The sequence below is a fragment of the Mustela lutreola genome, chromosome 16 (genome assembly GCF_030435805.1).
Source record: "Mustela lutreola isolate mMusLut2 chromosome 16, mMusLut2.pri, whole genome shotgun sequence".
Lineage (NCBI taxonomy): Eukaryota > Metazoa > Chordata > Mammalia > Carnivora > Mustelidae > Mustela > Mustela lutreola.
The window spans coordinates 10462137-10490005 of NC_081305.1; the positions used below are offsets into that span (position 1 = coordinate 10462137).

The 27869-nt window shown below is 40.1% G+C and overlaps 1 long non-coding RNA gene across 12 annotated transcripts in view; it reads left to right on the forward strand.

Annotated features, from left to right (window-relative positions):
- The window catches only part of LOC131818047 (uncharacterized), a 233646-nt gene that overhangs the window by 134344 nt on the left and 71433 nt on the right, over positions 1-27869 (forward strand). For all 12 annotated transcript variants that reach the window (XR_009348683.1, XR_009348679.1, XR_009348677.1 and 9 more), the window contains one exon: positions 10199-10304. This is a non-coding gene — a long non-coding RNA (uncharacterized LOC131818047). The remainder of the gene's footprint in view (positions 1-10198; positions 10305-27869) is intronic.

Here is a 27869-nt window from a genome sequence, read left to right on the forward strand (position 1 = left end):
TAATGAGGAAACTGAAGCCTATACAGTGAAGTAATTAACCCATTATCACCTGATGTAAATGGCATAACCAGGAATTAAATTTATGGCTTCCCCTTTTCTCTGCTTCCTCCAATGCACACAAGAAGCAACACATATATCCTATCTGAGCCTCTTATGATTCAGCAGCAGGTGGTGATCCCCATCTGTGCACAGTCTCCCGTCCCTTGTGGCCAATAAAGTTGTTTTTTTTTTTTTTTTTTAATTAAGAGAATTGGGGGGGAGAAAGTTGTACACAATCTGGCTACTTGCTACCTCTGGGATCTCTGTTTTACCGACCCTGCTCAAACACACTTCACCCTGCTACCTTGTCATCTCCCTGGTTTATTTAGCATGGCATATTTCCCCCATCTATTTGCTTTAAACCTATATGTGTTTTTATATTTAAAGAGGGCTTCTGGGAGATATAGTTGGGTCCTGGGTTTTATCTATTCAGAAAAACCTCTGTCTTCTCATGGGTCTCATCAGACCATTGACGTTCAATGGGTTCTTGATAATAATCTAGTGGTTACTGATGTCGTTGTATGATTACCTACCATGGTCATTGGTGTTTTCTGCTTGTTGACCTTGTTCTTCCTGTTGTGTCTTCCATTCTCTTCCTGCCTTTTGTGGTTTTAACTGAGCATTTTATCTGATTCCATTTTCTCTCCTTTCTTAGTACATCAGTTATACCTTTTTTTAAAAATAGCTTTTTCAGTGGTGTTCCTAGAGTTCACAACATGGGTCTACAACTAATCCAATTCCATTTTCAAAATATGGCACCAATGCATGGGTAATGTGAATGTCTTTGTAATTGCCCCACAGTCTGTAGTTTGTGTGTGTGTGTGTGTGTGTGTGTGTGTGTGTGTGTTTTCTCCAGTCTTTCTCTTTGCTTTTGAGTTTTCCAGCCTTTTATTCTCTCCAGTTTTCAGTTCTGGAAGATTCTACTGAGATGTCCGTAAGCTCAGAGCTTCTTTCCTCTGCTGTGTGCAGTCTACTGTAAGACCAATCAAAGGCCTTCTCCATTTCTGTTATATATATATATATATATATATATATATATATATATATATATATGAAATATATATATATAAAGGAAACGCAAGATCTAAAAACTATATTTTTTATATAAAAAACATATATTTTTATATTATTTTATATTATATAAAAATATATATAAACACACATATATTTATATAATATAAAATTTATATTTGTATGAAATTTATATTTATATAAATATATATTTTATATAAAATATATAATATATAATTTATAATTTATCATAAATTTATTATATAATATATATATAAATATATATTTATATATAGATATATATTTTTATATAAAAATATAGTATTTTTTATATCTTGCATTTCCTTTTGGTTCGTTCTTAGAGTTTCCATCTCTCTGCTTGCACTGTCTCTCTGTTCTTACATGTGTTGTCAGCTTTACCTACTCTGAGTCCTTAGCATATATATTGAAGTTTGTTTTTTTTTTAAAAGATTTTATTTATTTGACGGACAGAGATCACAAGTAGACAGAGGCAGACAGAGAGAGAGCCAGGGAAACAGGCTCCCTGCTGAGCAGAGAGCCTGACCTGGGGCTCGATCCCAGGACCCTGGGATCATGACCAAAGCTGAAGGCAGAGGCTTTAACCCACTGAGCCACCCAGGCACCCCTTGAAGTTGTTTTAAATTCCCTGTATGGTCATCCCATCATCCTTAGCACATCCAGTCCTTGTGCTAGCTCTGTGTCTTCAAATTGTGGGGTTTTGTTTTTTTGTTTTTGCCTTTTGGTGTGCGTTGTGATTTTTTTCTTGCTAGCCTGACATGGTGTACAGGGTAAAAGGAACTGCTGTAGATAGACCTTTGGTAATGTAGCCAAGAGCTATGGGGGAAGGAGAAGTATCCTGTATCCTGTGATGGGTTCGAGTCTTTGAGTGTGTCTGTGTCTGTGGACTTCACCAAGATTGGTCTGTTACTTTCCACTCTGGTGGGACTGGAGGGCTAGAGTGAGCTGCCATTGGGTATTTCCCTTTCACTGATCAGTGATGCTCTGAGAATATACCTCATCAGGTTAGCTTCTGGGTAAGAAGTTTCTCCTAAAGACGGGCCTTGTTAAGAACAGAGTTCTTGGATGTATTTTTAAATGATTCCTCTCCCCTTCCCTCTGATGGAAACAGGAAGAGATTTTTTCCTGATAATCGCTGTGGGCATCTGGTTGAGCTTCTGGAGATAAATCTCACAATATTATGGGTGTGCTTTTATGACCGAACTGCCCTCCGACCAGAGTTTTTGTCTCTGACTTTTCCACAGGGAGCCCCCAGCAACTGAATAATCACAGATCAGCCCTATCACAGGTCCCCATGGTGGTTTACAAGTCTCTGCTTGGGAAGACACTGTGACTCTGTTGTTTGCTGGTCTAGTTCTCTGGTCTTTAAAGGCAGTGGTTTGCCCTGTATCCTCACCTCTCTTAGGGATCCAAGAACAGTTGTTGATTTATCACTCTGTTCCGCTTTTACTTATTGGGGTGGAGTGGTGGCTTTCAAGGTCCTTACCTGCAGGAACTGGAAACCCATATCTCCCCTCACTCTTTTGCCCACCTGAAATCCTTTTTACTTCTTTCCTTTCCATGGTAATTTTTGCCCTCAGCTCTCCTCTCTGTTTACCCCCTCATCTTCTTCAGGTGTCATTTTATCACATAAATCTCTGGATACTTCATAGAATATCATAACTCCCCCCTGACTTTTCCTGCCTTTTTAAAATTCTCCTGTCTAGAAGACATCATTAACATCTATCACTTCTTAATCCTTCATAGTCTTCTTTTTTATCACCTGTCTTCCCCACTGAAGTGCAAGGTTCATGAGGACAAAGATATTTGTCCATTTTGTTGACCCACAGACCACAGACCCTTGAAAAGTGCCTAGAATATATGATGTATTCCTCTTTTTATCAAGATGTGTTAAATGAATGGATAAGTAAGGGATTCTGGGATTTCATTTATTTTACAAAAAAATCAAAACATAGATTTTTTATTCACTGAATTACAGAATTCACCAATGAAATACTTTTTTGAAGGTTTTTCAGAAGGTTTTCGAAGATTTCCTTCTAGTAAAAGGAGAACCCCAATTCTACCCAAGTTCTATGCAGTGAATAAAATTTTTTTGGTAAGGAGCACCGTTTGGAATCTAGGGACAGAGTAAGGAGTATTTCCTGGCCTTGAGTGGTCTGTTCCTGGAAACAGGGTCTGTGTTGAGATATGGGAAGCTCTGCTTCTTGCTCAGTATGTCCAGAGCCTTGTGGTCTCTTACCTCCATTTTCTCTGCATCTGTTCTACTCTTTGCTGCTTTGTACATGGTTTTGCTTGGTTACCCCCAAGCAAGTTCACAGAACAAAGGGAACAGGGTTGGCTATCTTTGATCAGGTGCCCATCCCTGCGGGATCAGGTATATGACCAAGGATGGTGGGGAGGGGAGAGGAAAGTGGAATCACAAGAAAAAACAAAAAAAAACAAAACAGGAATACCTCTTCGAGGGACTATGGACAAATGATAAGGTCCAGAAAGGACTAAGGGCAGGTCTGGCAATGGAAGTATCCAAAAGTGTTTTGTCATGTTATAAAGTCATTGATGGAATATAAATGTTAACTCTGTGATTCTCAGCTATGTGATGGATCTGGAATAGACATCAGCAGATGATATACACCTTTCTTTCTTCATTTTTTTTTTTTTTAATTTATTTGACAGACAGAGATCACAAGTAGGCAGAGAGGCAGGCAGAGAGAGAGGAGGAAGCAGGCAACCCCCTGAGCAGAGAGCCCGATGTGGGGCTCGATCCCAGGACTCTGGAATCATGACCAGAGCTGAAGGCAGAGGCTTTAACCAACTGAGCCACCCAGGCACCCCTCTTTCTTCATTTTTAAAGAGGAGGAAGTTCAAATCCAGAGAACTTCTGATTGTCATTCACTGTATCACATTACTGTGCTTTGACACCTTTCGAATTTCACCCAGATACTCTAGGATCTCAGTTTCCTTATTCGTGAAATAAAATGAATTCTACATTTTCAGAAAGTAGTATTTGTCTTAAAAGAAAATTTCACCAATAATCTTCTCTACTATTCTCCCACTGTTGCTGTCTTTGAAAGACATTTTTCTGTTTGCCTATGGTTCCCCCACCTCCATAATTTAAATGAAAGAGTCCAATTTCTTTTTTCTTTTTTTTTTTTAAGATTTTTTAATTTATTTGACTATGAGAAATATAGCAAGAGAGGGAACACAAGCAGGGGGAGTAGGAGAGGGAGAAGCTGGCTTCTGGCTGAGCAGGGAGCCCATTATGGGGATCGATCCCAGGACCCTGGGATCATGACCTGAGCTGAAGGCAGACGCTTAATGGCTGAGCCACCCAGGCGCCCTCCAGTTTCTTAATTGGCAAAAAATCTTAGGAAAAGAAGTTAAAAACAAAAACAAAAACAAACAAAAAACCCAGAGGAAGTTCTTCATTAAGAAAAGACATGGGGAGTTAGGAGGAGGGAGTTGGGGGAAATTGGAAGGGGAGGTGAACCATGAGAGACTATGGACTCTGAAAAACAATCTGAGGGTTTTGAAGGGGGGGGAGGTTGGGGTACCAGGTGGTGGGTATTATAGAGGGCACAGATTGCATGGAGCACTGAGTGTGGTACAAAAACAATGAATACCGTTATGCTGAAAATAAATAAAAAATAAATTACAAAAAAAAAAAGAAAGAAAAGAAAAGACAAGCCTAGGGGCACCTGGATGGCCTAGTCAGTTAAGCATCAACCTGTGGCTCTGGTCATGATATCAGGGTCCTAGAGGTTGAATTCCACTTTGGGCTCCCCACTCATTGGGGAATCTGCTTCTCCCTCTCCCTCAGGCCCTCTGCTTCCCCTCTCTCCGTCCCTCCTGCCCGTTTGTGCGCTCTCTTTCTCTCTGTCTAAATAAATAAAATCTTAAAAAACAAAAAGAGACATGTAGCAGTTTCATAAAATGAAACAGAAACCTGTGAGAAACTCACAAACACGTTATACATCTGCAGGCAAATTCTCAAATATGTTTACACCCCAAACATTATTCTCTTGTGAAGAAAAGAAATCAAATTTGTGTAACAGAGGAGCAAAAAATAAATGTTTTGTGCCTTTGCTTGAGAAGTACTTGTTTACTTTCTATTTACATTTGTATGCTTTGCTATACTTACTTGTCTTTCTTTTTTTCTTTTTCTTTCTTTTTTTTTTTAAACATGTATTTACTCCTGTACACACCTTAGCAAAATCACCAAGGACACTTAAAAAAAAAAAAAAGAAAAGAAAAAAAGAAACTAAAATAATGTGCACTGCATAGTCCTTAACATAAATGAACTTTAAAGAATAATGTACTAAAAAAAAAAAAGAATAAAGACAAAAAAAATTCTTCCCCACAGTGTAGTCTGGAGCAGGATTTGTTGACACCCAAGGAGACTGGGTGCCTGGGAGGCTCAGTCGGTTAAGTGTCTGCCTTCAGCTCAGGTCCTGATCTTGGGGTCCTGGGATCAAGTTCAGTGTCAAGCTCCCTGCCCAGCAGGGAGCCTGCTTCTCCCCTTGCCTCTGACCCTCCCCAACCCATGCTCACTCCCTTGCTCTCTCAGATAATTAACATGCATATTAAAGGGAAAAAGACTTGGAGGCTAAACATGGGAGAGCCACAGCTGCTTCCACAGTTTGACCGATCTTTATACAAGTTCTAGGCTGTTTCTTTGCCAGGAGAAGTGATATTTTTGTCCACTGTCACATATTACTGGACTCTGAAGTTGTAAACAAATGTTTGTTTCTGTTTTCCAGACTGTATACCACTAAAAAATAACTAGATGCTGACATTTTAACTACGTAAGTTAATTCTAAGGAAAATGAAGAAACACAGGTTGATTAATTTAACATATTGTATTAGTTACCTCGGGTGTTAAATATATGCAAATTTTGAATTCCCGAAGGATCTTGGGTACCTTAACTAGCCTTTATTTTGGACCTCAAAGTCTTTACTTGCAAAATAGACACTAACTGAAATTTCTCACAGAGCCAGAGCCTGCTATGTACTAAAATGGTCAATACCAAATGGTGTTTCACTATAGTTCTGTAGCATCAGGAAATTACCATGGAATCAATGCTCTCTAGCAATCACTATTTTGGGAGATGATTTGGAAACTCACAAAACTTTATTTTTTATTTTTACTTGGCATTGAGCAGTTGTAAAGGACAGACTTTTGTATCTTGGGGTTCCATAGAGGATGTCCCTGCCAGTGGATGACGGACACATGAGTCTCTATGAGGACGGCATTTACACACAGTAGAATATGGGGCTGAATTTCTTCAGAGTGAAACGGGCTTGTGGCAAACAGTCTGTCGACTTTTTCAGTCATTGCTCTAATGAATGTTCCTTGATGAAGTGGTAGTTCCTATCACTTAAGAAATCTGTCCAGGCCAGATAATCACCTAAGGAACAGAATGCACAGATGGCACACCTCCACAATGAGACCTTTTCCTCTCCTTCTTATTGTCCTGTGTTCTGTAAGGAATTTAATATATGAGCGTAGCTTGAAAAGAAAAACATCAAAACAAGTTGCCATATAATCTTGTTCTTTTCATTTTCTCATGACCATCTTTGACTTGGATAAGGATTCACTTGAAACATCCCATCAACACGGGGTGGTCAGCGAAGGGTTGGCAGGGGGTAGAGGCGGTCTGTGCTCATAACACAAGCCATCAATGTCTCCATAGCTCTCTCTGAACTGGATTTGCTTCACTTCTTGCCCTTCCATTCCGTTGGCTCCTACGCTGAATCGCTGTGTTTTAACTACATGCATTTCATATGCTGCTGTTGAAGTTTTCAAGGCTAAAGAAGGATGAGGCTTATGTGGCATAGTTTGCAGACCACAGGGGGAGAGAAATTCCAAAGGACCCCAAAACAAACAAAACAAACAACCATCTAAAACTCTTCCCTGCTGATTTCAGAAAATGTCTCCTTTACCCTTGTTGATAGAATCAAACAGAATTCAATTGGGATGTGTTTGTTAAAAAAATTAAAATAATAGACTTTTGTATTTGTAGGTGATCTTACTTTTTAGCTAGTGCATTGTTCCCAGGACTCATTCTCCTTTAATGATCTATGAAAATATTTGTTATAAACAAAATTGAAGACATCATTCAGAAAGTTAAGATTTGATGCCACGGAATACCTGGGTGGCTCAATCAGTTAGGGATCTGCCTTCAGCTCAGGTCATGATCTCAGGGTCTGGGATTGAGCCCGGCAAGGGGTTCCCTGCTCATCAGGGAGTCCGCTTCTCCCTCTCCCTCTGTGTTCTCTCTTTTGCTCTCAAGTAAATAAACTCTTAAGGAAAAAAAGATTTGATGCCAGAAGTTCTAGATACACCTAGAGTTTGAGGACAAGTAAAACCATGTAAAATACAAGTGGATGAGCTATTAGTTATATCTAATATAATAAGATGTCACAATCAAAAGACTTTGATAAGGCAAAGTTTTACCAAGCCCTGTAAGTCAAATCATCTAAAAAATAAAGGACTTTTGAATACATTTAATTAACATATATTTATGTTTGCAAATGCCTACTTAATATCCAGAAGCAACTCGTCAAAACTGGAAAGAGAGACATGTTGGCTCATTGGCTGTGGGAAAAGCAAGGCATCACCTCTTCTTTCAGGAGCCACACACAGACTCAGACATGATTCTGAACAAGGGGTTTCAGATTAGGAGTCCTCTGCCACTCTGTGTTTCTGGCACATTCTCTCCAGGCCACACAAATGTTTCACTGAAAACTCCTTCCATGTGCCAACCAAACACGTACCAAGAAACAAAAAGGATTTCGTGCCAATAGTATTCAAGTACAGTGTGCTTAGCACAGATTCTTGGACCAAATTTCCCCAGAAACTGGCATCAAATCTAATGGGTGTTTGTGGCTCATATTTTTAATATATGTCAGAATAATATTAGTCCCTTTCTACAAAATGGTTCTTCTGTGTATTAAACAACATCCACAAAGAGACAAACATGGAGAGAGAGAAAGGTTTCTTTGAGTAGAACAGCATTTCTGCAAACAGAGAAGGACTATAGGAAAACCTTAATTTTGAAACTAGTGTGAAACTAACTTATGCGACACTGGTCATAGTTTTGACAGGACACTTAGTTTCAAAACTTGCTCACCAGCGGTATTAATAACAAAAAGAGCAAAATACTTTTTCACTGGAGAAGATCTGATGGACACCACCTTGACCAAATGATCAAAATTAGTATCACTGTTACTAGGATAACGGGACAGCAGGTGCCTCCTGATACGATCCACTAAGGAGGACAAAATATCACTAAGGTGGTATTCTGGGAAAAAAAAAAGTTTTTATATGGAAACACAAAGATTTGTTTAAATTCTGAAGGATAAACAGCTACAGAATCATCCTGTGGACCTGTTGCTTATTCTTCAGCTTATTTGTAATTGCTTTCAATGAATCCTTCCTCAATCACCTTTAAAACTTGTTGCCACAACAAAGAAAATTAAATCTTAGTATATGTATGAAGTGAAGTGAAAATATAATTTTAAGACCCATCAAAAATGTTTCACTGCAACAGTGAAACAGAAAACCATCACTTCAAGGCAAAAAGAGTGACAGATTCAACAAAATGCAGCATTCTTTTTACACCAGAGACCATATTTCCAAGAGATAGAATTTTATATGTTTTTAAGTCTATATATTCCTTCAGTCTTCCTATGTGTTCAAAAATGCCCAACTCCTGTTGAATACAAAAGTTTTACTGGCTACTAGATACTGGGGTGGGGGTACATTGAATGCTTTAAGAGTTAACACACCAGAAGAGTTGAAGTGAAGAAATTAAAGAGATTACATCCTCTTGCACTAAATTAAAGAGAAGTACCCCCCAAAATGTTTTCTGGTCATGAATGCACTACACGAACGCTGATTTCATTTATGTCTCCTCTCAGTCTGTGTGACTTCCGATCAGTAGTCCCACGAGTCTCTGTTCAGCATGGAAGCAAGAGAGAACTCTTTATCCACGTTCATGTTAGAAGATTTTCTAGCCCTGTCCACGTTCATTGAAAATAACAGAAAAGAATACTAAAGTAAACCTGAGCACATCTGTCCTGACCTTGAGTCCGATGACGGTCAGGCTAATAGCAGGCTAAAGCTTAGCTCCTAATATCCACATCTGTGCCTCCCCACATGTTAGCTTGTTTTTAATTCTCACATTGATTAGGTATGATCACAGTATGATCCCCCCTCCTGCAGACAACTCATTTGTATTGCAAATTGTTAATAACATCTTAAAATCCAACAATATTATCATCACCGGGGGCCCCCACAGCCTTCATATCCACTTCCACGTTATTGAACTAACAAGCACGGATGCAGGGACAGCTGCAGCTCCTGGTGAAGCTTATGTAATCAGAAATGTCTCTCCCAGTGGGAACCTCAAACTATTAAAGGATCATAACAGATTAGGTGACTCTGATGAGTAGAGGTGAAAGCCTCTGTTTCATTTGTCCTTTTTGCGGGTACACACGACATTAGGCATGCTAGAATTTGTTTTCGCAGGTAGCTTCATATGAGTGTTCCATATTTATATTTGTGTTCATGCTCAATATTTTGCTCTCCAAATATAACTCTGAGTAGATCTCCTGAACAGAATGTACAACAGGTATACCTCTGGGCCTTGGAATCAAATAGACTGCAGTTGGAATTTTGGCTTCTTTCATTGCTACAGAGGAGCATTGAACAAGTTTCTTGTCTCCTTCTGCCTATTCCCTCATTTCAAAAATAAAAATAGCAGTAATCCTTTTGTGTATTTAATGAAAATGTGGATTAAAGTGCTGTGTACAATAAAATGCCAGCTACTGCTAGAACTCATCATGGAAGTGCTTTCTGTGGCAAGAATATGCTATTTCTTAGCTTTTATTTTAAGTGAAATAAACTTATTATACATTCAAGTGGATTAAACGTGTACTACTATTTTCTGAATTACATCTTATGTGTTGGAATCTTGAGGGGGCCAAATGAATGTAATTCCGTGGGTCCTTTAAATGATCCAATCAGATAATCTCCTTTGAAATATGGTCATATATTTACTCAAATATCTTACATTGATGGTCATTTTGTTCTATCATTTTCTTTCAGGGCTTTAGTTTTGGACTCGAGACTGTGGTAACTGAAGATTTCTGCTTCTGGCCATGATGGATTAGTGTGCAGCTGACTAAACCCAAAGCCAAGAACACAAGAGAAGGTAAATTCAATGAGAATACATTCTCAAAGGTACCAGAGAGCTTTCAAGGCAGTTAGAACTGGGGGAGCCAGGAACCTGGAGAGAAGGATAACACATTGAAGGGAAGCCAAATGGTCTCCATGGCATTTTTTTAGTCAAGGCATTTGCAGATTGTGCAACAGCATGGGGCAAGAGGTAGAGAGCTGAGCAGAACGTAACAGCTGAGCAGCATTGGTGACAGACTTACAGGTGTGAGAGCCAAACACTGGGAATCTGATCTTTCATGGCTTCCAGGACTGGAAGGGCTGACTTCTGCAGTGAAGGGAAGAGAAGCAAAGGAAATCTGTGCTCTCATCTTCATCTTAAAGTTGTTTGTCAGTGAAAAGGGATCATAGAGCAAAAGGCAAAGCAGAGTTTAGCTCCTAAATGTTTCTAACAAGATACTCAAAAATGTTTGCAGATTCACAGAACAAGAAATTGAAAAAACTAGAAACTAGGTCCCCTAAGAAGGGACGGGTGCTGATAAACAACCTGTAGGAAAAGCAGCCAGCAGATAGACCAGCCCTTATAAAAACCTAAACCCACCCTTGAATCTGTCCAAGTCCTGCTTGGGTAGGGGGATGCCATAATCAGCTACATGCAAGAATTTATAATTTAGTTCCCTAGAGGAATATACCATCAGCCCATAAATTTTTTTATGCAAAAATGGATGGCATTTAATTTAAAAAAAATGAAGAGGTCAACAATAGGTCCAAGAAGATAACAACGTTAGAAACAGAACCAATGATCATCCCTATTTTGAAGTACATAAGGAAGTTTAAAATTGTGATTTTTACCAAGAGGAGAGATGGTGAGTGAGAGGATCCCCATAGAGAGCTGGAGTCCATATAAAATTCCTGCATGGTTTCAGAGTAGGCTAAGTTCTCTTAAAGTGATGCCAAAAGCAATCATTGTAGTGTTTCTCAATTCATCCATGTTGGTGCACATGGCAGGATCTGCTTTTATTAAGGTTCAGTGATATTCCCCTGTGTGTGTGTGTGTGTGTGTGTATGTGTGTGTGTATCATGATTTCTGTATCTATTCATCTCTTAACAGACATTTAGATTATTTCCAAATCTTGGCTACTGTAAATCCCAAACACATAGAAGTGGAGGGTTGAGTGGTTATTACCTTCACCACTAAGGTGAAGGGGTGGAGAGGTGGGGAAATTGGAGAGAGGGGGGCAGATTTTGGCCCAAGGGTACAAGCCCACAGTTATACAGAATGTAGAGATCTAATGCATAACGTGATGACCATAGTTAAGTGTATTGAATACTGGAAATTTTCTAAAAGAGTAGATTTCAAGTGCTCTCATCACATAAAATCATGGTCACTCTGTGAGATATGTTAATTAACTTGAATGTAATCATTTCACAATGTATGTGTATGACAAAGCATTATGTTTTATACCTTTACCATACATAGTTTTTTAAAAAGTAGCCATATAGGAAAATCTGGACAGAATTTCTTTTTTTTTTAATGATTTTTATTTATTTATCAGAGAGAGAGAGGGGGGGGGGAGAGAGTGAGCACAGGCAGACAGAATGGCAGGCAGAGGCAGAGGGAGAAGCAGGCTCCCTGCTGAGCAAGGAGCCCGATGTGGGACTCGATCCCAGGACACTGGGATCATGACCTGAGCCGAAGGCAGCTGCTTAACCAACTGAGCCACCCAGGCGTCCCTGGACAGAATTTCTTAAGCATTAAGAATTTGGGGTCACCCAAAGACACAGAGAAGAGACTAGAAAAGCAGGCCAGGAAGTGGGGAAAGCTATTTGCATTATATAAGAAAGAACTCGTAGAGAATAGATCAACAACTTTACCAAATTACACTTCACAAATGAAAACAACCAATAAGGCATTAGTTTATAAGATACTCTATATCATCATTCAAAAATGCAAATTCTGTGACGGCCAGAGTGATAAAATTGAAAGGCTGGTGATGGAGAGGGTGTGAAAGAACATGACTCCTATTCTGTTGGTAGAAGGTAGAAAGATTACCAGCCCTGCGGATGGGTCTTTTGTCCGGAATACTAAATACAAATTTGTGGATTTTCCATGATCTAGTAACTCGACTATCAGGCTTGATCAACAGAAATGCATAGAATATGTTCATTAAAGATGTATGGTCATATCCATGGCAGTGTTGTTTACTATATTCAGACCCAAATACTCACCAGGTATAGAATGGATAAATAATTTATGGTATATCCATGCAACAAAATAATACATAAAAATAGAAATTATACTATAAGGAAGAACCATGGACAAATTTCACAGATACAATGTTGAACACAGAAGTTAGACACAAATATGAGTGTGCTGTTTTAGTACGTTTAGATGGACTTTATAAAGAGTCAAGACTCATCCATTGGACTGCAAGTCTAAATAATGGTTGTATTTTGGCTGGACTTTCTTACAGTTAATGTTCTGTTTCTTCATATCTAGCAATGTGAAGTCATTACCTGAGAATCCCTCCAAATTCCCTTAATAAAGTTATTACTAGCTTACCAGTCAAACCAAACCAAAAGCTTAGAGAACCTTTTTATATAAATAACATTTGCTATTTATCCTATTTCTCCATCCATAATTCATCACTTGCTCAGCTTCTCCAAAGTGAAAACTGCTTATAATCTGAAGTTTCTGAACAGAGCACATTGGACACTGCTACTGCCTGTATAATGGGATAATTTTTATTATGATATAAAATAATTGGCACATGACTTGGCTTCTAGATGCAATACAAGATTGATAATACCATTAGTCCTTCTGTTGCCTTGAATTATGCCATCCTACTCTCGTGCTTTTCCCGCCTTCCCTTATGCATCTGCCTGGAAAAGTCTGGAAGAGATATGTCCAGATGGAGGAGTGTGTGAGTGCAGGGATACCATATCCTTCCCACTAACACAGTTTTAACATATTGATACTAACATGTTGATTTTTGCCCCCATTGATTGGCAATCATAACTGCAACCAGAATTTAACATTTATGTTACACTAGCGTAGTTTTGCTTTTGTTTTGCCTTTGTATTTCTCTGTTGGGGTTAGCATGCCCTTGGTGCTATGCAACAACACTATTTCTGCCCAAAGGGAAATTAATATACTTCATGAAAATATTACTGTTGCTATATTTCTTCATTTTTAATATCTTTCAGCTTTCTCATAATTTGTTGTCTGCAGCTTTGCTGATTGTTACTGTAAATTTTTACTGTCTTCACTATCCACATTTTCCCTAGTATTGGGAAGAAAAATTATTTTACCTAAAAAAAAAAAATAGTGCTTTAATTGTCAGCAAACAATTGTGAAAGTTTGTCACAGCAAAACTTGTGAAAATGGAAGTGATTATCATCTCGTTGACCTGTGAATCATATCCAAGGGGCATTTTAGCCAGAACACTCAGATGAGATTGCCTCTGTAGGCTGGTGTACTGTCTGGGGAGAGGGAGTTAGCTTTAGGGAAACTGGCAAGACCAGCCACTGAGCTTTTCTCTTAATAAAGTAGTGTGTATGTAAATGCTCTATCTAGCCCATCTTTTCTAGCTTTTGTAATCTCAGTTTATAATAGTAGCAACTTAGTTAGTGATGGACCAGCTTTTGCCCTGAGAACTAGTGGACAAAACCCAGCAAAACTGTTCAAAGACACCTGAAAGCTACATTTAAGGCACTAGGTATTTGGGGGGCTAGGATCCTAGGAAAAGAAAAAAGCCAAAGAAATGGGCATCTGGTAGTTGGCTTCATTCTCCACTCAAAGGCAGTGAGAATGCTAAAAGCAGTTGCTAGGAGACTGTGAAGAATAAAATTTCAATAGTCCCATGGGATTGGGAGAAAAAAGAAGATGGTGTTTATATTCACCCCATGAAAAGGGACCCTTTTAAATCAATAGGGGCTTTTTTGGGTCCCTGAAAATGCCACACAAGATTATAGTGATCCAGAAACCAGCAATCACTAATACCGAAACATCTCATTTAAAACCTACTCAATTCCCAGATTAGATTTAGATGATATTCTCTGATCCAGCTGCATGCCTGAAGCAGAAGCAAATTCTTACTCTAGATTTTTATATAAATACACAAGGGTCAATACAATATGACTTGGCTTAAAAGAAGAAAAGACTTAGAACCAAAGAAAAATCATATAATAAAAATAGATGCAAAAGAAAAGCAATGAACATACCAGCCATGTGCCTTGAAATCATGGTAAAGAAACTATTCCTAAAGCATTAAAAGATGGGATAGAATTGGCAGAGAACTGGAAACTCTAACACGAAGGGCAAAGTGAAAGTTCTAGCAACAAGACCATGCAAAACTGAATAGTTGCCAAATGGGTGGATGCAGTCACAGTTTAGATGTAGTTTGGGATGGTTTGGTAGGTAGGTGAGAACAGAATATCAAGGATGAAATGGAGAGTGGAAAAAGCAGGACAAATACTAAAAAGAATTTAAAAGATGTTTTCCCTGGGTAAAATTCAGACATTAGGTGAACTGTAGTTGCAGAAAAGAGGGAGGAAAAAGGGGCAGAAGCAGACAATTTCCCAAAATTCATGGAAGTCATTAATTCACCAACTTAAGAAGTATCACAGACTTCAAACAGGATGCTTCCTAGAAGGCTACACCTAAACACTGCTGAAAGCCAAAGACCCATGGAAAAATCTTAAACATCATCCAGAAGAAAAACTTTGTATTACCTTCCTAACAGGAAGAATAAGGACAGTTGACCTCTCCACATGAAAGAGTGGAAGCCAAAATACAATTATTATTCATTATTTCTAAACAGTGCTAGAAGAAAGTAACAGACAATGTAGAGTTCTATACCCAATAAAAATAATCCTTTGGAAAATGGAGGCAAAATATTTTTCAACAAATGAAATGTGAGAGCAGCTGTCACCACAGACCTTCATTAAAAAATAACACTGATGTGTGTTCTCATACAGAAAGAAAATAATATTAAAGGCAGGTCAGAGAGTAAAACTGAGCAGATAATTGTGTGAGTAAAAGCATGCCATTTTGGATATACAGTTTCAGTTTTACAAAAGGGTAAAATTCGTGGAGATGGATGTCATGATGGCTTTATCATATAAAAAATGTTTAATACCATAGTACCGTACACTTAAAAATTGTAAATTTTTTGTGGATTTTGCCACAATAAAATTAAAAAAGAAATACACATAAACACACACACAGATACAAGGAACAGCATGAGTGCTCAGCACCTACCAGCAGCTTAAGAAATAGTATTTCCGGTAAGGGATGAATCCCTGATGAGTTTGCTAAACTCATGGCTTAGCGACTTATTTTCTGCCATCGCTTTAACACACGAGGAACATCAACTGGGCTATGAAAGCAATTCAACTTGTATAGCAGTGTTTCCTCCTTCATAGTCCTTTCCTTGAAAAGTCATTATCTGTTGTACAGAACAACACATCATGATTCTTGTGGAATTTGAAGTTGATATATCCAACACCAATAGTCCGCATGTCAGAGAAAGGTCCACGTAACTGACCAGGATGTGACAAAAAGTACTATTTTTTTAAAGATTTTATTTATTTCTTTGACACAGAGAAAGAGATCACAAGTAGGCAGAGCAGCATAGAGAGAGCGAGGGGGAGGCAGGCTCCCCGCTGAGTAGAGAGCCTGATGTGGGGCTCAATCCCAGGACCCTGGGATCATGACCTGAGCTGAAGGCAGAAGCTTAACCCACTGAGCGACCCAGGTGCCCCACAAAAAGTAATAATTTAAATTAGACATTAATTAATCAAGAATGCATGCTGCAATCTCTAGAGTAACTTTTTTCTTTTCAAAAATTTTAACAGACTGTGCAGTATTGGTTTCCGGAGTAGAATTCAGTGACTTGTCACTTCCATACAACACCCGGGGCTCGTTACAACAAGTACCCTCCTTAATACCCATCACCCATCTACCCATCCTCAACCTCCCTCCAGCAACCCTGTTTGTTCTATAGAGTAACTTTTAAAGAAAATAATAAAAGAATATACTAACAGTCTAATCCAGAGAGAAGTGGAATGATAAGATTCATAGTATATCACGCTTTTTTTATCATTGCTTTCCTCAAAAGAAAAGTCTGAAGGAACAGACTTGGGAGCTGGTAGGTTTTGGGGGGATGTGGTCCCAGGGAGCAGGAGTTCATAGTAGCAGTTGAAACATGGTAGGAAGGAAAGCAGTTGCAGAGATGTGTTACTGATTAGGTATCATGATGAGGTATAAGGCTTACATGCTTCCAGAATACGTGTGTAGAACCTTAATGAAATGAAGGTCCTAACTGCATACCTGGCTGATGAAAGGGACTGACATAGATCCATCCTCTGCTCCGCTGTGACTCCATACGCATTGGCTCCCCCGGCACCCTTAGGATCTTAAGGGTGTCTTCACTGGTGGCTTAGGGAAGTTCCTTCTTAAACGATAAAATGTAAGTTGTGCAGGCAGGCTCAAGACAAGGCACTATCGGCTATCACATACAGAAAGTCCATCAAAGTCTTCATGGAACTGACTCTTGAAGCATTGATTAGAGAAAGAAGTAGAGCCAGTGAAGTTTGAACAGGTATGCAGGAGGCTTTGTTGGTAAGGTTTGGGGGGTTGTTCCTGAAAAGTTTCCCAAGTCTTTTTGGATCCAAGAAAGCCTGTGAGCTATTCAGTTTTCTTTCCATGAAGCTCTTTTCTGCTTAAATGATCCAGTGTGTGTTTCTCATATGCAAATAAGAATCTTGACTGATGAGAAGGAGAACACTGAACATGCGGGTACCATCTTGACTTCAGAGAACCAAATATTTAAAGAAATCTCAACAAGAAATAATTATAGATTCTCCAGCAGACATATTACAACAGGAGGTAGCTTTATATATAATATTTGGATCTCACATTAAATGTCTGGAGAATCATAAGTACTTTGAGAACTGAAAAAGTTACTTAGTGGAACCAGTGTTGTTGATCAGAGAGCCATTTGAGCTCAGATATTAAGAATGTTCTAGGTATGAAAAGGAAGATCTAGTCAAATGTTGATATAAGAAAGGTACCTCAAACTATAAAAAGTTTCAAGGAGGTTCCTGCCCATTCAGAATTTATTCATGCTTAAGCATTGTATCTAAATATGAGAAAAATATGTTTAAAGTCCTTTGTATAAGAAAATTAACATGAAAAATGAAGGCTTGACTCAGGGTGGGTATAATACATTGAAAAAAGTGAGAGAATGCCATCCTATAACTTTAATTGTTGTTCTCCCTTTGTATTAATTGTCACTAACTGTTGAAATGGAAAGAGAAAAATATTTAAGTGCAAGTAGAACCTTAGGAGATGAACCTTAGGAGTAGAACCTTATTTAGTGGAAATTGAGATTTTCAGTTCTGTTCAAAAGCCATCTTTGATGTTATACTAAAAGTACTAGGAAGGCCACGTTGGTGGTACTGTAGGGGGGAAAGGACCATTTTCCGGGAGATGGCGGGGAGAAGCTGGGTAGAATCTCCCACAAAAGACTGTTCATTGAGAGCACCACGAATATGACAGAAAATTATGTAATTTACAGAGCAACTGGAAGGGCAGGCAATATTTAGGTTACAGGTTATGAAACTAGAGATGGGGAAATATTTGCAGATTTTTCACATTCAGGAAATGCCCACCCTTCGGTGGTTTATGTAAGAGAAATCTTTCTCCTTACATGACTTCTAGAGTTCCAGAATCATGCTGCCTGAGGAACGAGACCAAGGAGTGGGGAAGTGCCTTTCTCATACAGTCTCATCTTCTCTCATGTCTCTTTGACCTAAAGGTTGGCTTTCAGTTACCAGTGTAATAGTGCTCTAATAATCTTTCAGTATTCTTTTTTTTTTTTTAATCTTTCAGTATTCTTGAAGCATTGAGATTGGCAGGAAATACAATGTGTATGTCTGATCTGAGACAAGGTTTGAAGAATGGAAATGCTTATTTGCCTATGCCCAGCCTTAAAACCCACCGCTTCCTGATTGCAAATCTGGGAGAATAAATGTGCCCCTTTAAAATATTTAAAATGTCCATCATTAATGATGCCCTCCAGTCTTCAGATGATTTTAAAGCACCATCTTCATCATCCCTCATATTTGACGTGCACTTTCATGCATACTAGCCTTTCTGAATTTGAGGCATGGGAGTAAGCAGTCCACATAGGAAGGTGCCTTCCAGAAACAGAGTCTAACATTTTAATCTGGGCCCCCTGTGAATTTCTCAGCCATGGTCTTCTGTTATCCTGCGTCCTATACCTGGTGCTAGATTTTCCCTGTAGTATTCAGATCATGGCTTCTAATTCTTGTGGCATATTAATTTAACCTAACTGCCTGTAAATCCCACTAAAGGAATTTCTCAGTGGACAGTTGACCTAATTATCCAAAGAATGGAATATATGACCATGGGCCAGTCTTGCTACTCTGACCATTGGAAGGACAGTTTCACTCTATTGTCAGATTGTCATTTTTTGCCGCTTAGAGTTGAACTGTGTAGGCTAGGCAACTGAAAATAGTTTTGGCCCCTATGTGGCAGAATTTAGAAATAGTTGAGCCTACTTTATTCCGGAAATAATTTAAAGGAGAGATGCATAAATTAACAAACTGGAAAGAATTAAATTGGCTTTATCTTCTACCAGAATTCTTACATACATATTATTATTTAATCTCATACTAGCCATTAATTTTGAAAGGTAATTACTTCCACTTTTATTGTTAAAAAAAAATTAATGTCTGTATAAGTGAGGGGAGTCTTCCCAGGAAAATAAAGTGCTTTCTTTAGGTAGAGAATAAAATTAAGTGTCCTGAGTACCTGAACAGAGGAAGCAGCCTGGCCCATGCCAGAAACAAGGGTGTGCTTACCAGCTGTGTGGCCTCAGGAAGACAAGGTGAATTCTGGGTGTCTGTCTCCTCAACTCTAAGGTGGGGATGACTACCTATCTTATGTAAAGTTTACATATACATGGAAAATGCTTAGAATCAGTAATTATACTTCTTGGTATATGACCAAAAGAATTGAAAGCAGGTATTTGAAAAGATATTTATAAACCCATGTTCACAGCATGATTTGCAGTAGCCAAGAGGTAGAAACAAAACCAGCATCCATCAACAGATGGACGGATCGACAAAATGTGGTCGATACAACAAAGGCATATTCTTCAGCCTTAAAGAGGAAGGAAGCCCTGACACCCGGGCTACAACATGGGTACAGGTTGACCACATTATGCTAAGTGAAACAAGCTAGTCTCCAGAGGACAAATATTGTACGATGTCACTTTATGAGGTACCTAAAATAGTTGAGTTCCCAGAGACCGTGGAATGGCGGTTGCCACAGGCTGGATGAAGGAAGGAATGGACGTTATTTATTAGTGGGGACAGTTTCAGTTAGGGTTGAAGGAGTTTGGGAGCTGGAACGGTCACCAGGTAGTTACATGACCTTGTGAACATCCTGAATGTCCTATGCTTGAAAATGGTTAAAAGGGCAAATCTTATGTAATATTTATCACAATTAAAAAAAAACACTTTGATGCTTAGAGTAGAGGTTCTCCTTATGGTGTCTGGACCCTCAGTAGCCCCTTCCCCTGGGGCTTGTTAAGAAAGCAAAATGGGGGTCCCTCCCCAGATCTGCTGCCTCTGAGCCATAGGGGTAGAGTCTAGCTCGGTGACTCACGCTCATGCCCACTGAAGTTTGAATTTCACAGGAGCAAACCCTTGTAAGTAGTCAACAAGTATTAGCAGCGTCGACATTACTTCTATTACTTTTCTATCTTTAGGCTCTCCCGATTCAGTTTGCAGAAAACATTTGTGCTTTTATTGAATTCCCTATTTGTCTTCTTTATGATACCTATTCTAATGTCTCGTCGCTAACGTGTATGACAGAAGAAGGGGGTACGGAGGAATGAAACAGTAAAGAAAGAAACTTGCTAGTGGGGGTGCGTCCCCAAAGCTTATCTCTCATGCATTCGAGTAACAGACCAGAGGTCGTTTCCATAGTAACATACATTCCGCAATTTATAAATGGCAGAATGTAGAGGAAAATTATTGAAAATGCCTGTGGAAACTGAAGTTTTTCAGGGGAATGTTTGTAATACCCTAAATTGGCATGTTCCTTCTCATGATAAACACAGGGGTTATGGGTTATTTAAATGGGTTGTAAGCATCTGGGGGGCCATTGTAATCCTCATTAAACCTCCACTAACCATAAAGACCTCTTTATTCTTAAAATGAACACGCTGTGAAGGAAGTCATTGCAAAACACCCAGACTGTGACAGACATTAACCTCCTACATCAATAGCTTCTACTTTTACTGAACTCCAATAAAACCTAGGAATTCTCCACTGGAAGTATTTTCCTTCTGCAGTGAAGTTTACTTTTTTGGTGAAGCTGTACATCAGACGACTTCCCCTCTTGTGAACAAAACCTAAATCAGACTCCTTTCACTCCTGTTCATCAGGCCCCCACATGGATAAACTCTTCACTCAGTTCTTGGTAACTAGCGGTTGTTTCCTCTGAAAAAATAAGCACTCGGTGCCCCTGGCTCCCCCTGGTCAGAATTCCTCTTCTGTGGGAGCTAACAACGTGCGCTCTCTGTGTTTGGGAAATTGCTCTCTGACGGATGTGTATGAAGGGAGTAATGGTCTCAGTGGATCCGAAGGTTTGCCCTCATGCATTTTCAGGCCACCTCCCGGGGTGTGCCCCAAAGCGTGTGTCTTAAGGCTCTGGGCGGGCACCAGGAGGCCATAGAGGCTTAGGTGTACCACTAACATTATTAGGTGCCTCCGCAAGTTCTGTAGATGACCTGGGACTCAGTTTATGTATAAATCTAGACTAGAGTCTCTCTAAGGTTCCTTCTAATTTGGAAGGTTCGATGACCCTCTCTCCAGCCCACCCAAGGGGAAATGACAGATACAAGATGGGTGTTCATAATAAATTACTAGTGAGTCCAAAAATAAAAAATTGGAAATGGTTCCTGAGTCACGGTCAGCTCTCACTGAGAAGTGATCACCCTCGAGGAATCGAAAGGGGACCCAACTCAGAGTTCACACTCAAAGATAGTTTGGCGGGCGCCTGGGTAGCTCAGTGGGTTAAAGCCTCTGCCTTCAGCTCAGGTCATGATCCCAGGGTCCTGGGATCAAGCCCCACATAGGGTTCTCTGCTCTGCAGGGAGCCTGCTTCCTTCTCTCTCTCTCTCTCTGCCTGCCTCTCTGCGTACTTGTGATCTCTGTCAAATAAATAAATAAAATCTTTAAAAAAAAAAAAAAAGATAGTTTGGCTTTGGGAAGGACACTGGGCGTTAGCCTCTGCGGACGAAACTACCTTTAGAATGACACATTATGGTGAACACTCTGAGCCCCTACACTAGGATTCCCGAAAACTGAGAGGACCTTCTAGAGATGGGAGACAGGGTGGCCCCATTAGTAATGGCTAACCATTGACGTTTTGTGAAGTGGTAAGATCGCGTCCTGTTCAAACTGAAAGGTTGAACAAAAGTCATTCCTTTTCATGTTCTGTAATGCTCTGGAGCCCGGTTCCTAAGAGCAGCCCTCCCATGGCAGGGAGAGGGGGAACCCAAAAATGACGTAGCGCCAACAAAGTCAAGGCAACTTTTTTTTTTTTTTTTCTTCCCAGTTCAAAACCATCTCTTCCCATTTAATTCTGGTTCTTGAGGGGAAAGTGCCCACAAAACTTAAATCCCTTTTCATGGCTGTTTGTCTGTGGCTCCTCTTGTCTTCATTCCTCCTTATCCCTGGGGGGCTGCTGAGTGAGGAAAGCTGTGCAGATCCTACTATGTCTGGGAAATCCATTCTTGTCCCTCTGCACTCAGAAGTGAGTGGTCCGGGGAGGCTTCGGGAGACCCTGCTGTGGGCTCTGGCTTCGAGCGGCTTCTCTTTCCTGTACTTGATGGAGGGGCCATTGATGATGTCCGGTACCCTCTGCTGATTGTCGCCTTCTGCCTGCAGTTCAAAGAACCCCCATGTCTGGTCTTGTCCCACTCCGAGGCCTCCACATGTCACCAGCTGAAGGTGCACCTGACGTCCTCGCGATCTAGACACTTGGGCACCCTGGGCTGTTGTTGCACTTGGCAGTGCCGTATGTGGGAGCTCAGACTCAGGGCACTGTTTCAAGGTGCTGATCTCGGAGACTGCCTTCCACCCTGGCCGTGTATGGCTCTCGTGCCATGTGAGGGGTGACGGGGAGGTGGCGCCCTGTCACAGGGCTCTGGTCCAATCTCTGCTGACTCAGAGCGAAACCCACACTCTCAGCCAACTTACAGACTCTCACCATTTTACAAATGGACTCAGTCTGTAAAATGTAGAAGGTGTTGAGCTGACTCTACCTCCCCAGCTGTCGGGAGTTACTCTGTCCCTCTCGGCTCAGAAAATCTTAGCTAAAAGCCGAAAGCAGGATCCTGAGGCCGCTTTTTCCCTCCACCTTTTAACAATTCAGCAGGTGCCCCTGGCCGCACAAGGAAAATCTGTGACACCGTCTGGGAGGTAACTCTGGGCCAGCCTGTCTTCTAAACGCTGTCTGTGCGGACTCGTCATTCCCTCAGCCCCAGTGGGACACAGGTGCCACTACTGCCCCCACTTGGCAGAGAAACCGAGGCTTAAATGACAGATAATTTGGCTGATGATACCCGTGTAGTAAGTGGTAGGGCTAGTAGCCCAGGAAAGAGCCCCCCCAGGGAGCCAAAATGATTTCACTTTTACTTTCTCTCCTGTTTTGTATAATTATTATTTTTATATATATTTATTTCCAGTTCTATTTACATATATGTATACATACACGCAATTTACTAAATACTAAAGGATTTCATGCTTAATTAGCTAATTATTCTCCTCCATTTGTTTTCATATTTTTAAAGCCACTTCCATCAAACCCTTGGATAATAAGCCAGAAAGGGGCGCTGCTCCAGGTGAGGTGGGGAGAGACGGCAGGTGGGGGGGAGGGGGGAGGAGCCACTTTAGTTTTTGACTTGATGGGGATCCAGGAGTGACCCCCTGAGCAGTGGGCTGCAGTCACCCGCCATTCGATTTCTCACTTCCTTCTACTTATAAAGCTTCTCGCTGTCACCGTCCACCCCCCCAACCCCCCAACCAGCCTAGTCCTCCAAGTAGAAGCTGGTGCTCACTCTGGGGTTCAAAGGCATGTGTTTGGTCATTGCGATGCGACGTGTTCGTGTATGTCCTCCTGTCCACCATCATCGGATTCCTTTCCACCTTGCTTGCTTACTTGCCTGAACAGGCTGGACCTAGAGACGCTGTAATTCCAGCGTCTCTAGGTCCAGCCTTGACCCGAAGTCGTTTCCGGATAAGCCCGAACTTAGAATCCCACCATAGACCACATGACTGCATCTTGTTTTTTTTTTTTTACTGTGTCCCTGTGCTTGGTTGATGACCAGGGACGGGCTAAGCACTCCACGCATGTTTTCTTAAGTTACTAATTAACTAATGGCACTGGCTGGTGCTCTTATCAATTGACTTAAATGTCAATGAATTAATTATCCTGAAGAAGCAGATGTGGTTTTACATGTTTAATTTACAAGAAGGAAGTCTTTTGATTATCATGGGTTTTGTTTTTAAAAATCTTTAAAAAAAAAAAAAAAAAAAGGTGGGCAGATTTCGTGATTTGATGAACCGTGGAGTTAATTGCTTGCTCTGAATTTCAATTACCGTCTCCCTTGTCCAGTCTGTTAAAGACACTTTTGGCAGCTTGACACTTGGTTTTACATTTTAAATAGGAGGTCAGCTCACCTTCCATTGTAAACCAGGAGCCATAATCCTGTTGGGGAGAGGAAATGTGTCAAACTTTGTATCCCAAATATACAAACAAGGTTGAAGCTCATTTGTAACTTAGAAAATACTCTAATTTTCCATATTCCAGTGTAATTCCCTAGAAACAAAGCCATCACCTGTCATTATTTTTCTATCATTATAATTGCAGCAATATTATAACAAGCTTTTTAGGCCCTCTGGGATATTTGGAAGTACTCACTAAACTCACATCACAAAGTACAGCCTCCCTTAAAACTAAAAATGCAAATAGGTCGTTATTCCTACCATGCCCAGTTATTACGAGCGATGGGAGTTTGTGAGTGAAATGCCATTTTTAAAAAAGATGCATGTGTGCTGCCTTATTTTAAATACTATGTATGTCAACCCAATGTCTAAATGACTTCAAATGATCGAAATGTTAAAGGCAAGAAATTATCAGTTTGAAGTCATGTCCAATTTCTCTATATCCTAATCCCACCTTTTCATCGGCATCAGATTTGGGCAGATATTCTCAAAGAAAATGAAAGGTATTAAAATATGTGTGATATCTGGACCTCACCATTGATTTGCTCTCAGCAATTACCCCAGGAGGAACATCACTCTGCAAGAAAACAGCATCTAATGGGAGCGTCCGCTTGACACAATTATCATAGAGTGCCTTGCTTTCTATTTTTTTTAATATGTCATTTTTCCCAACAATATTCAGTTTTTGAGTAACAGGTCCTGGAAACTTCAGTAATGCGGTTTCCCTCAAACCTGCTTGGCCATTAGGCAAACTAGAGGTTGCCACCAAGACTCACCGTCAGCTCAGTGAGATCCTAATGTCTGTGCTGGTTACTCTGCCATCGTGCTTTTATGTACAAGTTGCTAATTCACTCTTTAATTATTTCACAGGTAAATTGTGCATTAAATGTTTTAAACACTATAGAGATTCACCATTTCGCCCCGCAAAGGCTGTACTCAACCTCACCAATGTATTTTAAAGGAAGAGAAATAGCTGTATGCTTTATGTACCACTAATTCCCTATCATCTTAATTTCCGTTCAGTTATTTAATAACTAGCCCTGAGAAAGGCACGATTTTTTTTTCCTATAAATACCATGAAATCAGAGGGATGCCATTCTCTCCAAAACTAATTTTCATTAAGAAGAAAATGTAAGATTGACCTGAAAAAAAAACCCTCTTCTGTTTTCAGTTGCAATCTCTTAAAAAAAAAAAAAAAAAAAAAAAAAAAGCCTCCTTTGCAATTCAAAATGCCTTTAGAAAAGGCCACAATTCACTGAAATGCCACATTCACAGATGCTTTATTTCTTTCATTCTGATGACTTTAAATAAGTAAATTCATAGGGCTACAGTCCTTTCTCTAAAAATGTCCTGAGCCTTAAATAAATTGTATGCGTGTGTGGAATGGGGGGTAGGGGGTGCACTGAAGTCAGGTCCCGAAGTTCATGGAACCGTTCTAAATCATGACCTTCCCAAATATCTGTTGAGTTCAGACCTCGAATTCCAGCCCCGCACCGTTCAGAGAGCACAGCTGTGTAGAGGGGGAGTTGTCCATGTTTTCATCATGAGGAGCTTCCCCTAAGGTCAGTGGGTGTTCTGTTACGTATTGGTATTGGAGCACGTGATTTCCATTGCCTGCTCAAAAATAATGGTTGGCCAGGGGGATCTTACCCCTGTGACCCTCAGCGAGCCGCCTCTTTCCCACACAGCTTTTTCTGTGATCCGGTCACCATCTGCTGCCTCCCTTCTAATTCTGACTCCGTTGGTCGCAGATGGTGTTCCAGGTGCTTGCAGGATTTTCCTCCTCCTCTTTGTCTTAAAATGGTACCTTCAATGTTACTTTCCCAGTGGAGTATTTCATAAACCAAGAAGTTATGTGTGGCCCCGTTCCTCCTTCTCGTAGCACCGTATCTGTGGTTGGCAGAATCTTTTTCATTATCCACCGTTGAGTTAATATTAAATTATGAAAAGACTGATGTAAGAAATTGACAGAACAGAAGCGTTGGGTAGGAGGCGAGACCCCCCCCCGGTCCTCCCATCACCGCATGCATTTCCACCACTACAATCCTCTTAATGTTATATTTAAGTAGCTCAGATCTCTCCTGCTGTGTAGTAAGCCATAGGAGAACAGGAGTTCCCTGTGCATATCTTCATTTTTTTTTTTAATCTGGAGTACGTTCCAGTCACTGGCACAAAAGCTGATCCACAGTGAATATTTAATGAATAAGTAAAACTTGAACTCAACCCCACTGCAGTCATGCTAGTTCAGATCTTGATGTCTTGTTGGATGACCAAGGGATTTCCCAACCTGGGCATGATTGACACGGCACCAGATGATTATTTGAAGTGTGTGTGTATGTGTGTGTGTGTGTTGGGCAGAGGGTGGGGCATTCCATTTGTTGTAGGATATTTAAGCAGCATCCCTATCCACAAGGGATATGCTTCTATCCACGAGATGCTGGTAGCACCTCCCTTCAGTCCTGACAATCAAAAGTGTCTCTAGATGTTACCAGCTGTGGTCTTGGGTATCACAGTTAATCCCTGGGGAGCCACTAGATTTACATGATAATCTGATACTTGTCTTCCTCTGCCCAAAATCTGTCACATTGCCAGTAATAAGATATTTTTAGAATAAAAATTCCAGTTTCGTCTCTACCTTGCCTAAATACTTTCTGCTGGGTTATCATGTCTGCAGAATTTATAATTTGCCCTGTAAATAATGGCATTGTTGAACACAGGTCGTGAGCTGTTAGCGGTGTACTGTCTGGGTTATGAACTGGTACCCTGCCCATCAGCAAATGCGTTGGCCTCCCTGGATCCCAAGTCCCTCCTTCTAAAAGCTAGGCTAAATGACTTATAATAGTCTTCTCCCTCTAAAATCCTCCGATTCTTTATGTAATTCAGTTAGCTATGCAAATTGTGGTCTTTACGTGTTTCGCCAAACCTGTTGTTTCAGGGACTTTAAAAAAACCAGATCTCTCTGCTCCAGGATACTTTCTGGGAACCTAGAGTGTGACTTACAAGTCCTTCTTTTGAAGGACCACATGTAAAACTGCACATTCTGTTAGTTTGAAAATAAAGTTTATTTTCCCTGATAGACTGTAAGCAGTGGAATGCTATGTTGTTAAAAGATGAGACTCTGAATCTTAATATCAGATCATATGACCTTGGGGAAGTGCTTGACCTTCTCTAAACCTGATTCCCCACCCCCCACCCCCATCCCTAGGTTAAGAATTATAATGATCCCTCATATGGTTATTGTGATGTTTAGAGTTTGACACAAGGCCTGGTGCCTAGTAACTACTCATTAAGTTTGACAGGTTTTTTTTTTTTCCAAATTCTAAGACACTTCTAACTAATGGCAGCTGTGCTTTAATCAGCAATTTTTTCTCTCGTTATCACGTCCAAATGTTGACCTTGTAGTCAACGATATCATAGATTGGAGATCCTGTAGTACTATGAGCTCACAGTGCCCACCGATACAGGAGGTCGATATAAATTTGTTGAATTAACTATCATCGATGTGCATGCGTGTTTCAGGGATAAGTGGACACATGTTGCTCTTTATGGAAAAACGTAGTTTTATTGACCTACATGGAAACCCACCAAAAGTCATTTCTTGTTGATGACCCTGGACAGTCAGATTAAAAATCACATTATGAAATTATCCTCATTTGCATTGAATGTCCTTTACTTGTAACATTTAATTAATACTGTAACTCATCAAAGGTGCTGAATAATAATATATGCCACTCTCCGATTCAGCCAATCTCAAAGGAGCACACATTTATTC